Below are 21,529 nucleotides of genomic sequence, written 5' to 3'. Positions count from 1 at the left end.
ATGCTACCAAAGCTCCTTAGAGAGATGCAAATCAAAACAACAATGAGATATCATCTCACACCAGCAATAACAGCAAAGATAAAAAAAAGTAGAAGACAATAAATGCTGGCAGGGATGTGGAGAGGCTGGGATGCTCCTGCTTTGCTGGTGGGATTGAAAAATGGTCCAACCTCTCTGGAAAGCTATATGGCACGTCCTCAAAAGGTAGGAAATAGAAATACCTTAAGATCCAGCAATTCCTCTACTTGGTATTTACCCACCAGAAATACGAGTCATAACACCAATGTTCATAGCAGCATTATTCACAATAGCTAAAAGATGAAGACAGCCTAAGTGCATATCAACTGAAGAATGGATAAACAAACTGTGGTACATACACACAATGGAATATTATGCTATCTTGAAGAATAACAAGGAAGCTGCAAACCACCACATAACATGGACGAACCTTGAGGACATTATGTTGAGTGAAATTAGTCAGTCACAAAAGGAGAAATACTGCATAGGACCACTACTATAAAAGGCTAAGAAAAAGAACCCATATTAAAGGGGAGGGGATTCTTTGTTGGTTACCGAGATCTGGAGGGTGGGGTGAGGGAGGGAGGTGAAGGTGGAGCATAAGGCAGGGAATAGACACAGTATAGTTTGGGTGCTAGGGAAGGGCACAATACACAAGAAGGGAGAGGGGAATGGAAGAACAAGGTGTTTGGGAAAACCATTAGGCAGGTTTGCATGGACTAAGTGGGACAGAGGTAAATAATGATGTATGCACAACCTTGGAACAAAAGGGCTCTGGGGATACAGTGATTGAAACATGATTGGAATGGGGAAAAGGAGGTAAATAATGTTAAGATACTTGGCTGTCCTTTGAATCTTGGTTTTCCTTGCATTACACTATAAAATAGACACTTGAGGGGGAGAGAAAGAAATAGACAGAATATCACCATAGAAAGCTTGTAAGTCCATCTTCTGCCTATAACTGATTGGAATACCTAAAATGGGGCTACAACATACCCAGTGAAGGAGGCTTCCTGCAGAGCCTCTGCATTACATAAGACCATAGGTGGAATCCTGAACCTCATCCAGAATCTTGAGGTGGGAAATTTCCACTTGAAGGGACAAGCAGACCAGCCTGTAGCGTCTACAAGAACAGAAGATACTACTTGAAAGAAAGACTGATAGCAAAAAATACAAACAACATAGGCATTTCGACTGATTACTACAAAAACAAGCAAGTTGCTTGCCCAGGAGACATCAAGCCAAGTGATCAGGTCCTCTCAGCTCAAACCTCCTTCTAAGACTAAGACTCAATGAGAATACATGCTCTGATAGGTGGCAAGGTTCATCACCAATAAGGGGAAGTGAGAAAAAAACAGCAATGAAGCTATGAGATAAGCCCTACAACGTTCAATAGACTCCTATAAACCCAGTTGGAGACCGGGTTGGCCAGCAGTGTGGCAAGACCTGGAGACTCTTTAGCCCAGAGTCAGTGACATAGCCACAGAGAACTAGTGTGGAGAATGAAGCGTCCAGCGGATAATAAGAGAGGGCATATGCATAAGAACACCCACACTTGCATATAATACACGCTTGGCCTGGCTTCAATGACAGAATGATCTGAGCTCAACTAGAAGAAGAAAGAAGAGGAAAAAAAATAGTAATCTGATACAATTTGATGAACTTGACCTACACCTAAGAATGCAGTAGCTCAAAAGAGGGAACAAATCTTTACAGTGAGCATAATTCCTACCCCCTCCATACACAGAGTAGACAGGGATGGGCAACGTGGACATTGGCTACCCAAAATGGGTGGTGGGAGGCTGCAAAGGCAAGAAGTGACTGGCTTAGAAATTTTCAAGAGGGAACCTAGATCCAGAAGGCATGGAGGAAGGTAGAATCTGCACTGAGTAGTATCCAATCTGTCTGGGTGGGGCTGATGAAAAGAGATGTGGATAGGTTTCTTGTGATACAACAGTAAATACTTGTTATCAGGACTGATTATGAGTGTTGGATATGTAAAGGTAGACATTTCATAGCAAAAGGAGGGGAGTGATTGACTTTTCAGTCTAGGAGTGGAGGTCCCTGGGACCATCAAGGTAGAAGAGCAGAGAGCCGGGACCCTACCCAGAGAAGTAGTGATGCCAGAGATGGAAACAGAGATGATGACGTGGAAAGATACAGTGGCTGGGGACTTTAGACCCAGAAAGGGAGAGGAGCTGTATGCTGTTGAATGGGGGATGGGCTTTCAGTGTATATATACTCTTTGGTTGGTTGATGATGCATGGAAGGGATTGTAACCATGGCAATGAAATGCTATACAATAGGATGAATGTAAAGCTAATGTTCTCCCATGTAAACTATCACATAATTCACAATTAAACATTTAAAAAAAAAAAGATACTGTCCAATGATTTCCATATCTGTTGGGTCACTTCTCTTTGGAATGGGCACAGATACGAATCTCTTCCAATCAGTTGGTCAGATAGTTGTCTTCCAAATTTCTTGGCATAGATGTCTCTTCTGACATCCATTTTGACCCTTTCCTTCTTTCTTGTCTTCTTATTGACTTTTTGCTTTCTTCCTGTATGATGTCCTTAATGTCATTCCACAACTCTTCTGGTTTTCAGTCTTTTACTAATGTATCAAATCTATTCTTCAGATGATCTCTAGATTCAGGGGGGATATATTCAAGGTCATATTTTGGCTCTTGTGGACTTTTTTCATTTTCTTCAGCTTTAGTTTGAATTTTCATATGAGCAATTGATGGTCTGTTCCACAATCTGCCCCTGGCCTTGTTTTAACTGATGATATGGAGCTTTTCCACAGTTTCTTTCCGCAAATGTAATTTGATTTCTATGTATTCCATCTGGCGAGGTCCATGTGTATAGTCGTCTCTTATGCTGTCTAAAGAACATATTTGAAATGAGCAAATCATTGATTGTGCAGGATTAATTAACCTCTTTTATGAAAAGCTGGAATACAGAGAGTGAGATTGTGAAATCAAAATTCTCACTATCAAGGTGACTAAGCAGGGAGGTAACTTGAGGCTTCTTTTACGTAAGGATCATGATCCAAATATACCAAATGAAGGAAAAGATTCCTTCAGGCCAGATATATAACTATATTTTAATTTCCATCCAGCTAAGGAGCACCAATAATTTCCCACAATCACACCAACTGGATTCAGCATGGGTACCACTTTGATGATAAAAGTGTCCCGGAACAATTGAGCATCACTTGGGTCTCCTAAACTATAATCCAGAAAGATTTTCATGATCCACAAACTGTTGGTTTCTCCTGAGTGTACCCTTGCAGTCAAAATCACTGCCTTGCGCTTCCTGACCTACAAGTTCTTCCATGGGGTCGTGTTCATTAGAACATACACCATGTTCAGCACAGGACGCGGATTTTCCCAAATTTAGATCGCACTTGATCACTATTGATGCTAGAGAGGTACTCCAGCAGGATGGTGTGTGGGTAGCAGTGGGCAAATTGGTGTGAGGAAATTGAAATATCACTATAAGAAAGACATAATGGCGCCCATCTTTCCCCAGATTGTTCTTGTAATACTTGATTTGGTCTATTCTCTTCCAACCTATATTGTGAGTCTTGGCTTCTTTTTCAGAATGTAAGAGTGGGCTCATACCCCGATTGTAATTGCTGGAAGGCTTGGTGAAGTTGGCAATTGTGAATCTATAGGCTATTCCTGCCTGGGTATTTGTGACTTGGAAATAATACCACTGGGTGTGCTTATTTGTGAAGAGGTCAGGGCGTACAGTCAACTGCTACTCATATTCTGCCAGTTTGACTACCTTCTCTAGATTGCCACTCTCAAACCTCACTTCAAACATAAAAGTGTTGTCACAGTTGTCCACCGACTACTTCAGGGGTGTCCGGATGCCCCCGACTCGGGAATACACAAAATAGGGCTGTTTGTAATCATCTTCAACTAAATAAACCACAATATCATCATTGGAGTTTGGATAAAGGGGTTCTGTTTCCAGGCCTGTTGAGGTGTAGACTGGCTCAGGATAAGGAGTCCAATCAATATAATGGGCTTTTTCGTCTCCAACCTTGCACCATGTTGTGCTCAGAGGGCCAGAAGAAGAAACACTACAGAGGTCTCGTGGTTCGGGAAGACGTGGGATCCATCTCCCTAGGTGATATTCCAAAAGTATCTGTGTGGTTCGCGGGAAGAACGGATTGGCAATAGAGTCAGCTGTTAAAAATGTACACCCACGAATATCTTCACGCTGAAATTTCAGGAGGTTATCCTCATCTTCATTCTCATTATGAGCATAGGACACTCGCTAACGCATTGACCTGCTGCTGATAGACACTGAGTGGGTTGCAGAGATGACTAAGCCACTAGGCTTGCTGACCTAGCCCATAGCTCAATGCTCCTGGGCTCCGCAGTGCGTGGAGAAGCACATTTTCCTGGGAGTGTTCCACTCGCCCTCCGACATGCGCTGCGCCTTCTTGTATCTTCTGTATACCTCACTGGCCTACCTCGAAGATCCCTTGTCCCCGTGGCTAGCCTCGGTGTGGGGAGCAGTCCATTTGATATTTTTAAAGAAAATGTTTAATTCAGTTGATGTCAGAATGATGGGGCTCACTGCAATGACCCTGTCTCTCTCTGATTTGGTAGGAAATGAAAAAAACAGGAGCGTGAGGAAGCTTTAGTTCATTGATGCATTAAATATTACCCATGGATTAAAGTAGCTGTGATGTTGCAACTGCTTACCCAAGGCAAATGTTATGCATGGGATATAAAATCGGTAGAGTCTATCCCATTCCATTCTACATCAAGCCCGAAAGAATTAGCTAGTTGGATGCATATGGAAACACATTGATAAGGAAAGAGCAAGACATACAATTCCTTGTTATCAACAGTAGCTGCAAGGGCAAGGAAAGTAAAAATGTAGGGGCTGATCATAGTACTGAATGAAGGCCACATACAGTCTGGCCAGAGCTATGACCACTTGTCTGAGCCCTGACTCAGAAAACAAAAACTGGGTTAGAACAACAAGAAGGACCCCTACAATCACTAGTCACCAAGAAGGTATTTCAAGAATGGAATGGGAAAAACCAAGAAGTTTTGAGACCAGGGGGTACAGTATAAAGGAATTTTTCTGACCCTCCAGTTTACCAAATATGATATCCTTCTTCATATCCCTCCTGAAGATATGTCTGAAGCATGTGAGACAAAATCTGGCCATGCTGGCTTCCAAGGAGCATTTTAGCTGAACTTCTTCCAACAAAGATCTGTTTGTTCTTTTGGCAGACCATGCTACTTTTAATATTCTCCTCCAACACCATAACTCAAATGCATCAATTCTTCTACAGTCTTCCTTATTCATTGTCCAACTTTTACATGCATATGAGGTTACTGAAAATACCATGGCTTGGATCAGGCACCCAGAGTTCTCAAGCTGACATCTTGGCTCTTGAACACTTTCAAGAGTTCTTGTAGATCAGATTTATGTAATGCAATGTGTCATTTAATTTCTTGACTGCTGCTTCCCTAAGTGTTGATGATTAATTTGAGCAAAATTGAGTCATTGACAACTTCAATCTTTTCTCCATTTATATGGATGTTGTTTATTAGTCCAGTGGTGAGGATTTTTGTTTACTTTGCATTGAATTGCAACACAATACCAAAGGCTGTGGTCTTTGATCTTCATTAGTAAGTATTTTAAGTCCTTTTCACTTTCAGCAAAAATGGTGATATCATCTACATATCGCAGGTTGTTAGTGAGTCTTCTCTGATCGCAATGCCAGGTTTTTCCTCATATAATCCAACTTTCAGATTATTTTCTCAGCATACAGAGTGAATAACTATGGTGGAAGAATACAACCTTGGCACACACTTTTCCTGATTATAAACCATTCGGTGTTCCCTTTTTCTGTTCGAACAACTGCCTCTTAGTTTTTGTACAGCTTCTTAAGGAGCACAAATAAGTGTTCTGAAATATTCATTCTCTAAAATGATGTCTATAGCTTGTCATGATCCACACAATCAAAGTAGTCAATAAAACACAAGTAAACATCTTGCTGGTGTTGTCTGCTTTCAGCTAAAATCCATCCAACATCTGAGGTCAGCAATGATAATCCTCTTTCCACACACTCTTCTGAATCAAGCTTGAACTGCTGAAAGTTCTCTGTCAATGTATGTGTGTAGCTGTTTCTGTATTATTTTTAGCAATATTTTACTGGCATTCGATATTAATGATATTGTTCAATGATTTCTGCATTTCGTTGGGTCACATCTCTTTGGAATGGACACAAATATGGATTTCTTCCAGTCAGTCTGCCAGGTAGTTGTCTCCCAAATTTCTTGGACTACATGAGTGAGTACTTCCAGTGTCACATTAGTTTGTTGAAAGATTTCCATTTATATTACATTAATTCCTGGTACCTTGTTCTTTGTCAATGCTTTCCAAGCACCTTGTATTTCTTCCATCAGGATAATTGGCTCTTGATCATATGTTACCTTTTGAAATGGTTGAACTTTGATAATTTCTTTTTGGTACAGTGACTCTGTATTCCTTCCATCTTTTTTTTTTTCTTCTTCTTAAGTTTTTATTGTGAATTATGTCATAGTTTACATGGGAGAACATTAGCTTTACATTCATCTTATCGTATCATTTCATTGCCATGATTACAATCCACTCCATGAATCCTTAATAATCAAAGGGTATACCCTGCAAGCTTGCTCCTTCCATCTTCTTTTGATGCTTTCTGCATCATTCTATATTTTGAACACAAAATCCTCCAATATTGCAAGTTGAGGCTTCAATTTTTCTTCAAGTTCCCTCAACTTGAGAAATGCTGAGCTTCAGTATTGATTGGACTTCCCTTTTGGCTTTCTAATTCCAGGTCTTTGCATATTTCGTTACATATATGTTTTCAAGTTCTTATTGTGAATTGAGTGATAGTTTGAATGGGAAAACATTGGTTTTACACTCATCTTTCATTGCAATGATTACAGTCTCCTCTGTGCATCATCATTCAACAGTATTTGCTTCCATTCCTTCTGTTTTTGTTTTGTTTCGTTTTGTTTATGGAGGGGTGTGCACAAAAAACTCAGGAGTATATGTAATAATTTAAACAACATAAGGGCGCATTCTTCTAAGATGCCTCCTGACCCTCAGCACTAGTATACAGCCTTTCCATAAGTCTACAGTCCTCGGCTGCTCTATTTCTCCAAGCCTTTATCTCTGTCTCCATCTCTGGCATCACTGCTTCTCCCTTGATGGTCCTAGGGTCCACTGTTCCTGTACTGTAAGATTAACTACTTCCCTCTTTGTGTTACAAAACTACCTTTACAATTGTGACAGCCACAATTAGTTATGATAACAATTACTCACTATTGTATTATAACTATCTTATCCCTATCTCTTTACACCAGACCTGTTTAGACAAGATGACTACCATTCAGTGGGGATTCTACCTTCCTCCATATACTCTGAAACTAAACTCCTTCTTGAAAACTTGCAAATCAGTCACTTCATGCCTTTATAGTCCCCCATTCTAGGTAGCCAATGTCTAAGTTGTCTGTCCTTATCAACCCTGTATACAGAAGGGATAAGATTGATACTTGATGTGAAGACTCCTTCCTTCTCTTGGTATTTTGAGCTATTACATCCATAAATATAGGTCAAGTTCATCAAATTGTAACAATTTACACTTGTTTCCTTATAAAACGTTTTTTGTTTTTGTTTTTTTATCTTCCTCTAGCCGAGTTCTGATCATCAAGCCATTGACGCTAGGTCATATGGGTACTATCTACAAGTTTGGGCATTCTTGTGCGATCCCCTCACTTCATATAAGCTGGATGCTTCACTCTCAGTTCTAGTCCTCCATGGCTATGTCCTCAGGAGTCCCCAGGTCTCATCACAGTTCAGACAAACCAGCCCTTTCTCTTCTCTCTCTCATCTCCAGGTCGACAGGAGTCTATGGAACATGGTCAAACTCAGCCCACTTCTTAATTGCTGCCTTGACCATTCTTCCATTCACCAGCTGACCAATGTGGTTACCAGCAAGCTTACATGCCTGCTCATGGGTTCCCTTTGAGTTTCAGTCTTGGAGGAGGGTTAGTCCTAAAGGAACTTGATTTCTTTCCTTCATGGCTCCCCAGCAAAAAACTTTTTTGTTCTAGTAGTAGCCAATAAAGCTGCCATTTTGTTTTGGATTTTTTCTGCTGGTCTTTCTTTCAAGAAGTATCTTCCTTTCCTCAAGCTGGTCCAGGCTGGTATGATTGTCCTCAGTAGGTTTTGGATGGGACTCAGGTTTCTACCTAAGGTCTTATACAAGCCTATACAAGTCCTATATAAAGGCTCTACAGGAAGCTTATTTCACTGGGCAAGTTCTAGAATACCTTTTTTGATTTTCCAATCAGTTATAGGCTGAAGACAGGATTACAAGATTTCCATATTCATATTTCCCAATATTCCTTTCTATCCCATTCAAGTGTCTGTTTTGCAATAGTATGCAGGGGAAACCAATATTCAGAAGACAGTCAAGCATCTTAACATTATTTCTCATCTTCAGACTACGCCTCAATCCCTGTATCATAGAGCCCTGTTGCTCCAAGGTTGAGCATGCATCACTATTTACTTCTGTCACACTTAGCCCATGCAAACCTGCCTAAGTGTTCCCCTATCTACCTTGTTCTTCCACTCCTTCCCTCTTCTTGTATATTGCCCTCCCAACATCCAAACTATGATGTGTCTATCCACTATCTCCTCCCTCCATCCCCCCTCCCACCAGTAACCAACAAATAAATTTTCCCCCTTTTAGTATGGGTATCTTTTCTTAGACTTTTACAATAATCAACTTATGCAATATTTGTCCTTTTGTGATTAACTAATTTCATAATGTCCTCAAGGTTCATCTATGCTATTTGGTGGCTTGCAGCTTCCTTGTTATTCTTCAAGGTAGAAGCATAATATTCTATTGTGTGAATGTAAAAGTTTGTTTATCCGATCTACCACTGCTGGGCACTTACGCTATCTCCATCTTTTTGCTATTGGCAATTGATTGTTTGTTCCCTGGCCTGCCCCTGTTCTTGTTTTGGCTGATGATATGGAGCTTTTCCACCGTCTTTTTCCACAGATATTGTCAATTTGATTTCTGTGTATTCTGTCTGGTGAGGTTAACGTATATAGTCATCTTTTATCTTATTTAAAAATGATACTTACAATGAAGAAGTCATTGTTCTTGCAAAATTCTATCATGCAATCTCCAGCATCGTTTCTATCACCAAGGCCATATTTTCAAACTGATGATCCTTCCTCTTTCTTTCTGACTTTTGCATTCCAATCACCATAATTATCAATATATCTTAAACACATGTTTGATCAATTTAAAACTGAAAAATTTGGTAGATTTCCTCAATTTCATCATCAATTTATTTAATGTTTGGTGTGTACATTTAAATAATGGTGTGTAAATTTAAATAAATTAACTGGTCTTTCTTGTAGTTTTATGGATATTTTCCTATCATAGACAGCGTTGTCCTTCAAGATAGATCTTGATACGCTCTTTTTTTGATGATGAATGCAATACCATTCCTCTTCAATTTGCAATTCCTAGCAGAGCAGACCATGTGATTGTCTAATTTCAAATAGCCAATATTAGTCCATTCCATCTCACTAATGCCTAACATATTTATGTTTATGTGTCCACTTTTGTCAATTTCCAACTTTCCTAGAATCGTATTTCATAAATTCTATGTTCTGATTACTGAAGGATGTTTGCAGCTGTTTCCTTTTCATTTTGAGTTGTGCCCCATCAGCAGATGAAGGTCCCAAAGGCTTTACTTCATTCACATCATTAAGGTCAACTCTACTTGGAGGAGGTAACTATTCCTCAGTCATATTTCAGTGCCTTCCAACCAGAGGAGCTTCTTTTCCAGAACAAGATCTGACATGTAACCTCTATTGTTATTAAGTGCAGTTGAGTCGATTCCGACCCATAGCGACACTGTACAGGGTTTCCAAGGAGCAGCTGGCGAGCCTGAACCATGGACCTTGCAGTTTAAACAGCTTTGTAGTCTGGCACATTAACTCACAGCGCCACCCCAGGACATGTAAACTTACTATGGTGAAATGAAACAACAATCTGAGAAGCCCTGTCAGATTTGTTGGCACAACTTCCTCACATGAGTTTTGCAGATGCAAGAAACATAAGAGTAATTCATAAGAGAATGGAAAGAGGCTATTGGGACAAAACCCACCTGAGTTGGAAAGAAATTTTTAGATGGTAACTGAGAAATGGTATGAATATAGTGAACATTGATGGAGTTGGTACAAAAGTTGTAATACAGGAGGTTGGGTTTACTGAGGGAAACTTCTATTAGGCTTCTAATGTTAAAGAGACCTAAACAAGTCCATTCTATTCATCCTGTTTTTGTTGTTAAATGCTATTCATTTGATTTATTCATCCTTGTTGGAAAGAATATAATGATGAGAATTCTCACCCAGGACCTTTTTAATCAGAGTCTCAGCTAGCTGATCAACATCATGATTCATAAATTGGTCAGACTGTTCTGGTCCAGCTCCAGTAGGGAAGCTGAGGCCTTTGCACATGTATGGGTTAAATGGCCCAGGGGTGAGGAAAGGACTTTCTTGGCACTCTAGACACAAGATCCCAAAGTACTATAATCCCCAAACCATCCTATTAATTATTGTTGTTGCTAAATGCCATCAACATCCACCTGACTTATGCAACCCTATATAGGGTTTCCAAAGGAGAGGCTGGTGGATTTGAACAGCCAACCTTGTGGTTCAAACTGACCTTGAGATAAAGACCAGGGCCAAAATTTAGACACAGTAGATATAAGGATACAACGGTTGATGGGACTAAAGTGAACATCTGAATGGGAATTGGAAGATTTAAATGATCATGTATGAAGTTATTACATGTCCATAGCCTGATTTTTTATTGTTATGGATATTTGGTCTAGTTGTGGAACACTCTTTCTACTGGATATTGTAAAATAGAAGGTGTATAAGTTTGTCCTTAGGCCAGTATTGATTGGACATGTGAAATGGCAGCCATTAAAATTGCTCAAATCCAGTTAGATTGCTCATTTGAAATCGTATAGGATACCTCATAGGCAAAAATAGATTACTGCCTTGATTAAAGACATGCTAAAGGAATCCTGGTGTGGCACAGCAGGGTAAACACTGGACTGCTAACCGACAGCAGTTCAAATCTACCAGCAGCTTCTCAGAAACACTATGTAGCTTTCTATGAGTTGGGACTGACACAAAGGCACTTACCAACTTAACAACAACAAAGAATGGTATCAACAAATACTGTATAACAGTCCTGTATGAGCACTGGACCTCAAAGTCAGTTTGAACATCAAGATCGCTGGTTCAAAATCACCAACCACTCTTCATAAACACTACACAGGGTCAGTGTGAATCAGAAAAGACTCCATGGTACTTAACAACAACATGGCTTGTGAAAAAGGTAGATGGCTCATGGAAGTTGACAGTTGATTACTGAGACTTAAATAAAATAGTGTCACCTGTACCCTAAATTATTACAGACATGGTATCAAAAGTGCAGAAAAGATGGCAGGATAAGGAACTCTGGTAGTGAAGTGTAGTGGATCACAAACTGGCCTGCTAATCAAAAGGTCAGTAGTTCAAATCTATCCTTCACTCACAGAAGAAAGATGAGGCTTTCATCTTCTGTAAAGATTTACAGCTATACAGGGTCACTATGGGTCAGTACTGACCCTATAGCACACTAACACCAAAGGAGACTGGTGCTCAATAATTGATATTCCAAGTGTCTTCTTCTCCATCACAATTTCAAAAGAGTCAGTCACTCTGCTTTTACATGGGAAGGATCCCAATACACTTTCAAAATGTTGCTGGCTTCAATTTTTTCTTTAGTTCTTTCAGCTTGAGAAATGTTGAGCCTGATCTTCCCTTTTGTTTTTCTAACTACAGGTCTTTGAACATTTTATTATAATATTTGATTTGGTCTTTTTGATCTGCCTTTTAAATTGTTCTGCTCAGCTTTTTAAGTACTTCATTTCTACCAGTTGCTTTAGCTTTTCTATACTCAAAAGCAAGTGTCAGAGTCTCTTCTGACATCCATTTTGGTCATTTCATTCTTTCCTGTCTTTCTAATGATCTGTCTATTTTTCTGGTATGATGTTCTTGATATCATATCATAGTTCTCCTGGTTTTCAGTTATTAGTTTCTGATGCATCAGATGATGATAAAATCTTGCTTGCTGAAAAGTGAAGAGGACTTAAAATACTTACTGATGATGATCAAAGAGCACAGCCTTCTGTATGGATTGCATCTCAATGTAAAGAAAGCAAAAATCCTCACCACTGGAACAGTAAACAACATTCTTATCAGCAGAGAAAAGATTGAAGTTGTCAAGGGCTTCATTCTTCTTGGATCAACTATTAACACTCATGGAAGTAGAAGTCAAGAAATCAAATGATGTATTACATTAGACAAATCTGCTGCACAAGACCTTTTTAAAGTGTTGAAGAGCAAACAAAGATGTCAGCTTGAGGACTAAGGTGCATCTGACCAAGTCATGGTATTTTCAGTAAACTCATGTGCATACAAATGCTGGCAGTGAATAAGGAAAACCACAGAAGAATTGATGCACTTGAGTTATGGTGTTGGTGGAGAATATTGAAAGTACCATAGGTTGTCAAAAGAAAAAAAACAGATCTATGTTGGAAGACGTGTAGCCAAAGTGCTGCTTGGAGTCCAGGATGGCCAAACTTCATCTCTTATATTTTGGACATATTTTCAGGACAGACTGGAGAAGGATATCATGTCTGGTAAGGTGTAGGGTCAGAGAGAAAGAGGAAGACCCCCAACGAGATGGATTGGCAAAGTGGCAGCATCAATGGGCTCAAGCATGGCAACAATTGTGAGGTCTGCTCAGGACCAGGCAATGTTTTATTCTGCTATTCATAGGGTCATTATGAGTTGGTACCAATTCGATGGCACCTAACAACAACAATAGCAATGTATCAAATCTGTTTTTGAGATGGTCTCTAAATTTGGTGAGATATACTCAAGGTTATATTTTGGCCCTTGTAGACTTGTTTTGATTTTCTTCAGTTTTAGATCAAACTTGCTTATAAGCAAGTAATGGTCTGTTTTACAGTTGACCCCTGGCCTTGTTTTTGTTTATAATATTGAGCTTTTCAGGTCTCTTCCCACAGATGTGGGAATTCCTGTGTAATCTATCAGGTGAGGTCCATGTGTAAAGTCATCTTTTTCTGTTATTTTTAAGGCCAATAACTTCCAATGGAGAAGTTATTGGTCTTACAAATTCTACCATGTGATATCCAGAATCATTTCTATCACTAAGGCCGTATTTTCCAACTACTGATATTTCCTCTTTGTTTTCAATGTTCCCATTCCAATCACCAGAAATCACCAATGCTTCTTTATTGCATATTTGATAAATTTCAGACTAAAGAATTTGGTACAGTTGTTCCATTTCATCATTAGTAACGTTAATGGTTTGTATGTAAATATAAATAATAGTGTTATTAATTGTTTTTGGTTTTTTGTTGTTGTTATTATGTGCCCTTGACTTGGTTCTGACCCATAGTGACCCTGTATAGGGTCTCTGAAGATAGGCTGGTGAGTTTGAACTCCAAACTTGCAGTTCAAATTGATCTTGCTGTCCAGTGCATTATACTATAATGTCACACAAAGACTTGGTCTTTGTTGTGGGCATATGGATATTATCCTATCACTTACAACACTGTACTTCAAGATAGTCCTTGAAATGCTCCTTTTGAAAATTAATGGGATACCAGTCTCCTTCTGTATTACTAAAGATAATACAGAAATGGCTGCAAGCATACATTGACAGAGAACTTCCAGAGGTTCAAGCCTGATTCAGAAGAGGCCATGGAACGTGGGACATCATTGCTGATTTCTGATGGATCTTGGCTAAAAAGCAGAGAATATCAGAAAGATGTTTACCTTTGCTTTATTGACTACACAGAGGCTTTTGATTGTGTGGATCATGACAAGCTATGGACAACATTGCGAAGTATGAGTATTCCAGAACACTTAAGTGTGTTCGTGAGGAATCTGTACATGGACCAAGAGGCAGTTGTTTGAACAGAACATGGGAACACTGAATGATTTAAAATTAAGAAAGGTATGCGATAAGGTTGTATTCTTTCACCATACTTATTCAACCTGCATGCTGAGTACATAATATGAGAAGCTGGGTTATATGAAGAAAAACTTGGCATCAGGATTGGAGGAAGACTCATTAACAACCTGCGATATGTAGATACAATCTTGCTTGCTGAAAATGAAAAGGACTTACAACTTTACTCATGAAGATCAAAGAGCACAGCCTTTGGTATGGATTGTATCTTAATGTAAAGAGAATAAAAATCCTCACCACTGGATCAGTTGAACAACATTCTTATCAATGGAGAAAAGATTGAAGTTGTCAAGGACTTCATTCTTCCTGGATCAAGTATCAACACTCATGGAAGCAGCAGTCAAGAAATCAAAGAACATACTGCATTAGGCAAATCTGCTGCACAAGCCCTTTTCAAAGTGTTGAAGAGCAAAGATGTCAGCTTGAGGACTAAGGTGTGCCTGACCCAAGCCATGTTTTTTTTTTCAATAACCTCATATGGATGTGAAAGCTGGACAGTGAATAAGAAGACCATAAAATAACTGATGCCTTTGAGGTTTGGTGTTGGAGGAGAATGTTGAAAGTGTCATGGGCTGCCAAAAGAACCAATAGATCCATTTTGGAAGAAGTGCAGATGGAGTGCTCCCTCGAGGCCAAGATGGCCAAACTTCATCTCTCATGGTTCGGACATACTGTTAGGAAGGACCAGTTGCTGGAGAAGGATATCATGTTTGGTAAGGTGGAAAGTCAGAAAAAAAAGAAGAAGACCCCCAGCAACATGGATTGGCCAAGTGCCAGCATCAATGGACTCAAGCATGGCAACAGTAGTGACGTTGGCCCAGGATTAGGCAGTTTTTTGTTTTGCTGTACATAGGGTCACTACGAGTGGGTACCGACTCGATGGCACCTAACAACAACATTCTCCTTCAATTTGTCGTTCCAGGCATAGTAAACCATATGACTGTCTGATTCATAATATCCAATACCAGGCCATTTCAACTCACTATTGCCTACAATATTGATATTTATATGCTCTATTTCACTTTTGATGATTTCCAATTTTCCTTTATTCATAATTTCTTCATTCCATGTTCCAATTACTAATGGATGTTTGCCACTGTTTCTTCTCAATTTGATTTATGCCACCTCAGCAAATGAATGTCCAAAAAGTTTTGCTCTATTAATATCAGTAAGGTCCTTGTTTGGCACTATTGGATAAGTGCCTGCTAATCTCTGGTAGCGTAGTGTTTACAAATAGGGATGTGAACCACAAGGTCAGCAGTTCAAAACTACCAGCTTTTCCACGGGAGAAAGATGAAGCTTTCTGCTCCTATAAATATTTACAGCCTTGGAAACCCTATACAGGGTCACTATGAGTTGGAACCAACTCCATGGCACATAACCAACCAACCAATCTCAAGTTCATTTACCCAATAGTGACACACAAGAGCCTTAATTCCATGAATGGATAAAAGCTTTTGGGACCTTCATTTGCTGAGGTGGCACAAATCAAAATGAGAAGAAACAGTGGCAAACATCCATTAATAGTCAAGGTCCCACCACTAAACTGTCAGTTTGTTGTACTGTGGTGGCTTGTGAGTTGCTGTGATTCTGGAAACTATGCCACCAGTATTTTAAATACCAGCAGGATCACCCATGTAGGACAGGTTTCAGATGAGCTTCCAGATGAAGACAGAGTAGGAAGAAGGAGTGACAAACTACTCCTGACTATGTAGTCACTGTAAATCTTATGAATAGCAGAGAAACACTGTCAGATAATAGTGTCAGAAAATGAGCCCCTCGGGTTGGAAGGCACTAAAAATGCGACTGGGAAGAGTTGCCTCCTCAAAGTAGAGTTGACGGTGATGATGCAAATGGAGTAAAGCCTGTGGGAGAAAAGCCCGTGGGACCTTCATTTGCTGATGGGGCACAACTCAAAATGAAGAGAAACAGCTGTAACATCCATTGAAAATTGGAACATGGAATGTTCAAATATGAATCTGAGAAAATTCAAAGTTGTCAAAAATGAAATGGAACACATAAACATCGATATCTTAGGCATTAGTGAGCTGAAATGGTCTGGTATTGACCATTTTAAATCCAACAACCACATGGTTTACTATGCTGGGAATGACAAATTGAAGAGGAATGGTGTTGCATTCATTGTCAAAAAGAACATATCCAGATCAGTCATGAGGTACAACGCTGTCTGTGATAGAGTAATATCCATGTGCCTAAAGGGAAGACCAGTTAATATCACTATTATTCAAATTTATGCACCAACCACGAAAGCCAGTGAGGATGAAATAGAAGAATTCTATCAACTTCTTCAATCTGAAATTGATGAAACATGCACTCAAGATGTATTGACTATTACTGGTGATTGGAATGCAAAGGTAGGAAACAAAGAAGAAGGATCAGAAGTTGGAAAATATGGCCTTGGTGATAGATATGATGCTGGAGAAAGCATGATAGAATACTGCAAATCAATGATTTATTGATTTCAAATACCTTCCTTACACATCATAAGAGACAATTATATACATGGACCTCACCAGTTGGATTATACAGAAATAAAATTGAAATTGACTAAGTCTATGAAAAGAGATGATGGAAAAGCTCCATATTATCAGTCAAAACAAGGCCAGGGGCAGACTGTGGAAAAGACCATCAATTGCTCAAATGCAAATTCAAACTGAAGCTGAAGAAAATGAAAACAAGTTAATGAGAGCCAAAATATGACATTAAATATATCTCTCCTGAATTTAGAGATCATTTGAAGAACAAATTTCATGCATTAAACACTAAAGACTGGCGACCAGAATAGTTGTGGGATAACATCAAGAACATCATACATGAAGAAAGTAAAAAGTCATTAAGAAGACAAGAAGGAAGGAAAAGATCAAAATGGATGTTAGAAGAGACACTGAAACTTGCTCTCCAGCGTAGAGATGCTAAAATAAATGGAAGAAAGGAGGAGGTAAATGAGATGAACAGAAAATTTCAAAGGTCAGCTCAAGAAAACAAAGTCAAATATTATAACAAAATGTGCAAATATCTGGAGTCAGAAAACCAAAAGTGAAGAACATGCTCACTGTTTCTCAAGCTGGGGTAACTGAAGAAAAATTCAAGCCTCAACTTTCGTTATTGAAGGATTTTCTGGGCAAATTTTTAAATGATGCAGAAAGCATGAAAAGAAGATGGAAGGAATACAGAGAGTCACTGTATCAAACAGAAATGGTTGATGTTCAACCATTTCAAGAGGTAACATATGATCAAGAGCCAATGATACTGAAGGAGGAAGTCCAGGGTGCATTGAAGGAATTGGTAAAGAACAAGGCTTCAGGAATGATGGAATAAAAATTGAAATCTTTCAAGAAAGTGAGGTGGCATGGGAGGCCCTTGCTCATCTGTACCAAGAAATTTGGAAGACAACTATCTGGCCGACTTATTGGCATTTGTGCCCATTCCAAAGAGAGGTTATCCAACAGAATGTAGAACTCATTGGACAATATTCTTGATATCCCATGCGAGTAAAGTTTTACTAAAGGTAGTACAGAAATGGCTGCAATCACACACTGACAGAGAACTTCTAGAAGTTCAAGCCGGATTCAGAAGAGGCCATGGTACAAGGAATATCACTGCTGAATTCCAATGGATCTTGGCTGAAAGCAGAGAATACCAGAAAGATGTTTACCTGTGTTTTATTGACTACACAAAGGCTTTCAATTGTGTGGGCCATGACAAGCTATGTACAACATTGTGAAGTATGAGTATTCTGGAACACTTAATTGTGCTCATGAGCAATCTGTTCATGGACCAAGATGCAGCTGTTCGAACAGAATATGGGAAGACTGAATGGTTTAAAATTAAGAAACATGTGCGACAGGGCTGTATTCTTTCACCATACTTATTCAACCTGTATGCTGAGCAAATAATCTGAAAAGCTGGGTTATATGAAGAAAAATGTAGCATCAAGATTGGAGGAAGACTCAACAACAACCTCTGATATGCTGATGATACAACCTTGCTTTCTGAAAGTAAAGAGGACTTAAAATACTTGCTGATGAAGATCAAAGAGTACAGTCTTTGGTATGGATTACATCTCAATGTAAAGCAATGAAAATCCTCACCACTGGACCAATAAACAGCATTTTAATCAATGGGAAAAGATTTAAATTGTCAAGGACATCTTACTTCTTGGATCAACAGTCAATACTCATGGAAGCAGCAGTCAAGAAATCAAACGATGTATTGCATTAGGCAAATCTGCTGCACAAGACCTTTTGAAAGTGTTGAAGAACAAAGATGCCAACTTGTGGACTAAGGTGCATCTGACCCAAGCCACGGTATTTTCAGTTACCTCATATGCATGTGAAAGCTGAACAGTGAGTAAGAAAGACCGTAGAAGAATTGATGCTTTTGAGTTATTGTGTTGGAGGAGAATATTGAAAGTACCATGGGCTGCCAAAAGATCAAACAGATCTGTGTTGGAAGAATTGCAGCCAGAGTGCTCCTTGGAGGTCAGGATGGCCAAATTTTGTCTCTCACGCTTTGAACATATTGTTAGTTGGGACCAGTTGCTGGAGAAGGATATCATGTTTGGTAAGGTGGAGGGTCAGAGAAAAAGAGGAAGACCTCCAATGAGAATGATTAGCAAAGTGGCAGCATCAATGGGCTTAAGAGTGGCGACAATTATGAATTTTGCCCACGACAGGGCAGTGCTTCATTCTGTTTTGCATAGGGTTGCTATGAGTTGGTACCGACTTGATGACACCTAACTACAACAACAATCTCAAGGTCAACAGTTCAAAACCACCAACCTTTCTGCAAAAACCCTATACAGAGTCATTATAAGTTGGGATCAACTCAACTTGAAGAACTTTCAACAATAACCACTTTGTGCAGGCAGCTCTTCCTCAGTTATATTTTGAGTACCTTCCAAACTGATGCCTCAGTGAGGCACTGGTAGGTTCAAATTACTGACATTTCAGTTAGCACATGAGCGCTTTAATCACTGTGCTACCTGGACTCCCTTTTTTTGACTCAAATAGAACCTACTGATATATGACAGAACAAAACATTGCTTGCTTCTGAATAGTCTTCACAATAGCAGCCACTGTGTCAATGAATCCTATTGAGGGTGTTCCTCTTTTTGGCTGATCCTAATTTACTTTCCCAAACATTATGTCTTTCTGTAGGGAACTAGTTCTTCTTAATAACATGCCCAAAGTAAGCAAGACAAAAAGTGTCACCATCCTCACTTTTGAGGAGCATTCTGGCTGTACTTCTTCCAAGACTGATTTGGTTGTTGTTCTGGTAGCCCATGGACTATTTTTAGACTAAATAGTGAGAAAATAAACTATGGAGTAGAGTCTGTTGTGTTGTCTGCCAGTTTTCCTTAGGTAAGTGTCTTGTCTCCCAGTAAGCGATGAAATTGGACTGAAAGCCCTTCCTCTGACATAAGCATATGGATTATATTATATATGGTGATCAAACTACCATATACCAGTGGTCATCTTCATGGTCAAGGTCTATATATTCAGTACTTTAAGTGTTTTTAAGAAACAGGTATTATTCCTTCACCAAATTTGGCTGCAATCCATGACCTGTATAATCCAGTCACTGTTTATTCCCTTGTCTCTTCCTGTGTTTAAGTTCAATTTCTACTTCTTCCCTCCATAGCATCTCAAAGCCATGAAGAACTTTACTCTTGAGCTCTTCTGATCTTCCTTTCTCTCCAAGGAGGGACTCCATGTCAGACAAATGCTATATATCACCCTGAATAGTACATCCCTTGTAGACCAGGCCCATCAATCTCTCAATAAGTATATCCAGAGGATAATGAATGCTTGTGTGTAGGTGATAGCCTGTTCCTCTAAAAGATGAGGCAAGGTCCCATCCATCAAAGTTCTATATATATTAATTATAGTCTTCAAGGTAATTAATCAGTTTGTGATTCAAGAACTATGCCAATCTTTTTTTAAAAAAAAAAAAAGAAAAGCTTTTATTGTGCATTGAGTGATACTTTACATGGGAGAGCATCAGTTTTGCACTCATACTGTCATATTTCCTTTCAGTGCAACTATTACAATCTCCTCCATGCATCATCTTTTAACAGTATTTACTTCTATTCCCTCTGGTTTTTTGTTTTGTTTTGTTTTTGATGAATACAAAACACTCAGGGATAGATAATCATTTTAAAAACCCAAGAGTACATTCTGAAAGCCTCTCTCCTGGCTGCCAGCACACAGCCTTTCTCTTTCCATAAGTGTAGAGTCCTCAGCTCTTCCCTCTCTCCATGTCATCATCTCTGCCTCCATCTCTGGTGCTGCTGCTTCTCTGGATAGGGTCCTACATTCCTCTTATGCTCTTCTCCCTTGATGGTCCTAGGGTCCTCTGTTTCTGGAATGTAAAATTAACTACTCTCCTTTTGTGTTACAATTCTTCTATCTTTATGGTTATAACAATTGCAATTAGTCATCAAAACAATTACTCACTATTAAATCATGAGAATCTTATCTCCATCTCGTTTCACCATGTGCCTATCTTTTCTTGGATAAATACTTTAAAAATGTTTTCTATAAACACATCACATAATTCTCATAATATCTTATAAGAAAGGCTTTGTTATTAACCTCTGTCTCCAGATAAGCAGAGGGAGGTACTATGAATTCAGTAATTTGGCCAAAGAAGTGTCCCTATTAAGTCAATCATGTTATTTTGAAATTACTCAATTAATTAAATGGTTAATTTCAAAGTGCTCAGAAAAACATGAAATAATCTGACTTTTTTCTTATGTTCAGATATTAGAATGCTGGTTTGTTAAGTATTTATACTTTGAGATAACATCATGAGGCAAATGAATGTAATGAAAAGTGGTTTTTACTGCATAACAGTCCTTCACTGGGTATAGTTTTAAAAAGATTTTTTCATTGCTTCACCAATTATTGATGACTACCAGGAGGGTGCTTACATTTGAAACACAGCATGTCAGGTTTATTTTCTAAGTTGTAGGAAAACCGCACATTTTAATTAAGTTTAAAGTGTCCACAAGGAACAATAATATTATATGAGACATACCAATACTGTGTTAAGAATCATGGCATTAAACCACTGTGGCAATTTTTATAGCTATTGGGAAAAAAGAGAGCAAAATTCATTATTATAAAATATAGTTTTCATTAAGTTATAGCTTAATTTCATCTTTGCATATACCTTTAGAAGATAATGGCTGAATGCAGTCACTACAGTAATATTTAGATTAAGAGAATAATAATATTTATATTATTAATGATAATCTGAGGATGACAATGTAGATGATTAGAATGATAATTTTAAAGCAACTATGAAGATA

General features: G+C 38.8%; 2 pseudogenes; both read right to left on the bottom strand.

Moving 5' to 3' along the window:
* The window catches only part of LOC102831644, a 16,418-nt pseudogene extending 13,350 nt beyond the window's left edge, over window positions 1-3,068 (bottom strand).
* LOC102831259 overlaps window positions 3,065-21,529 on the bottom strand; it is a 38,388-nt pseudogene continuing 19,923 nt past the window's right edge.

The sequence above is a fragment of the Chrysochloris asiatica genome, unplaced genomic scaffold (genome assembly GCF_000296735.1).
Source record: "Chrysochloris asiatica unplaced genomic scaffold, ChrAsi1.0 scaffold00002, whole genome shotgun sequence".
Taxonomy (NCBI): domain Eukaryota; kingdom Metazoa; phylum Chordata; class Mammalia; order Afrosoricida; family Chrysochloridae; genus Chrysochloris; species Chrysochloris asiatica.
The sequence above is the reverse complement of the archived record's forward strand: the minus strand, read 5'-3'. Positions and strand labels throughout refer to the sequence as shown.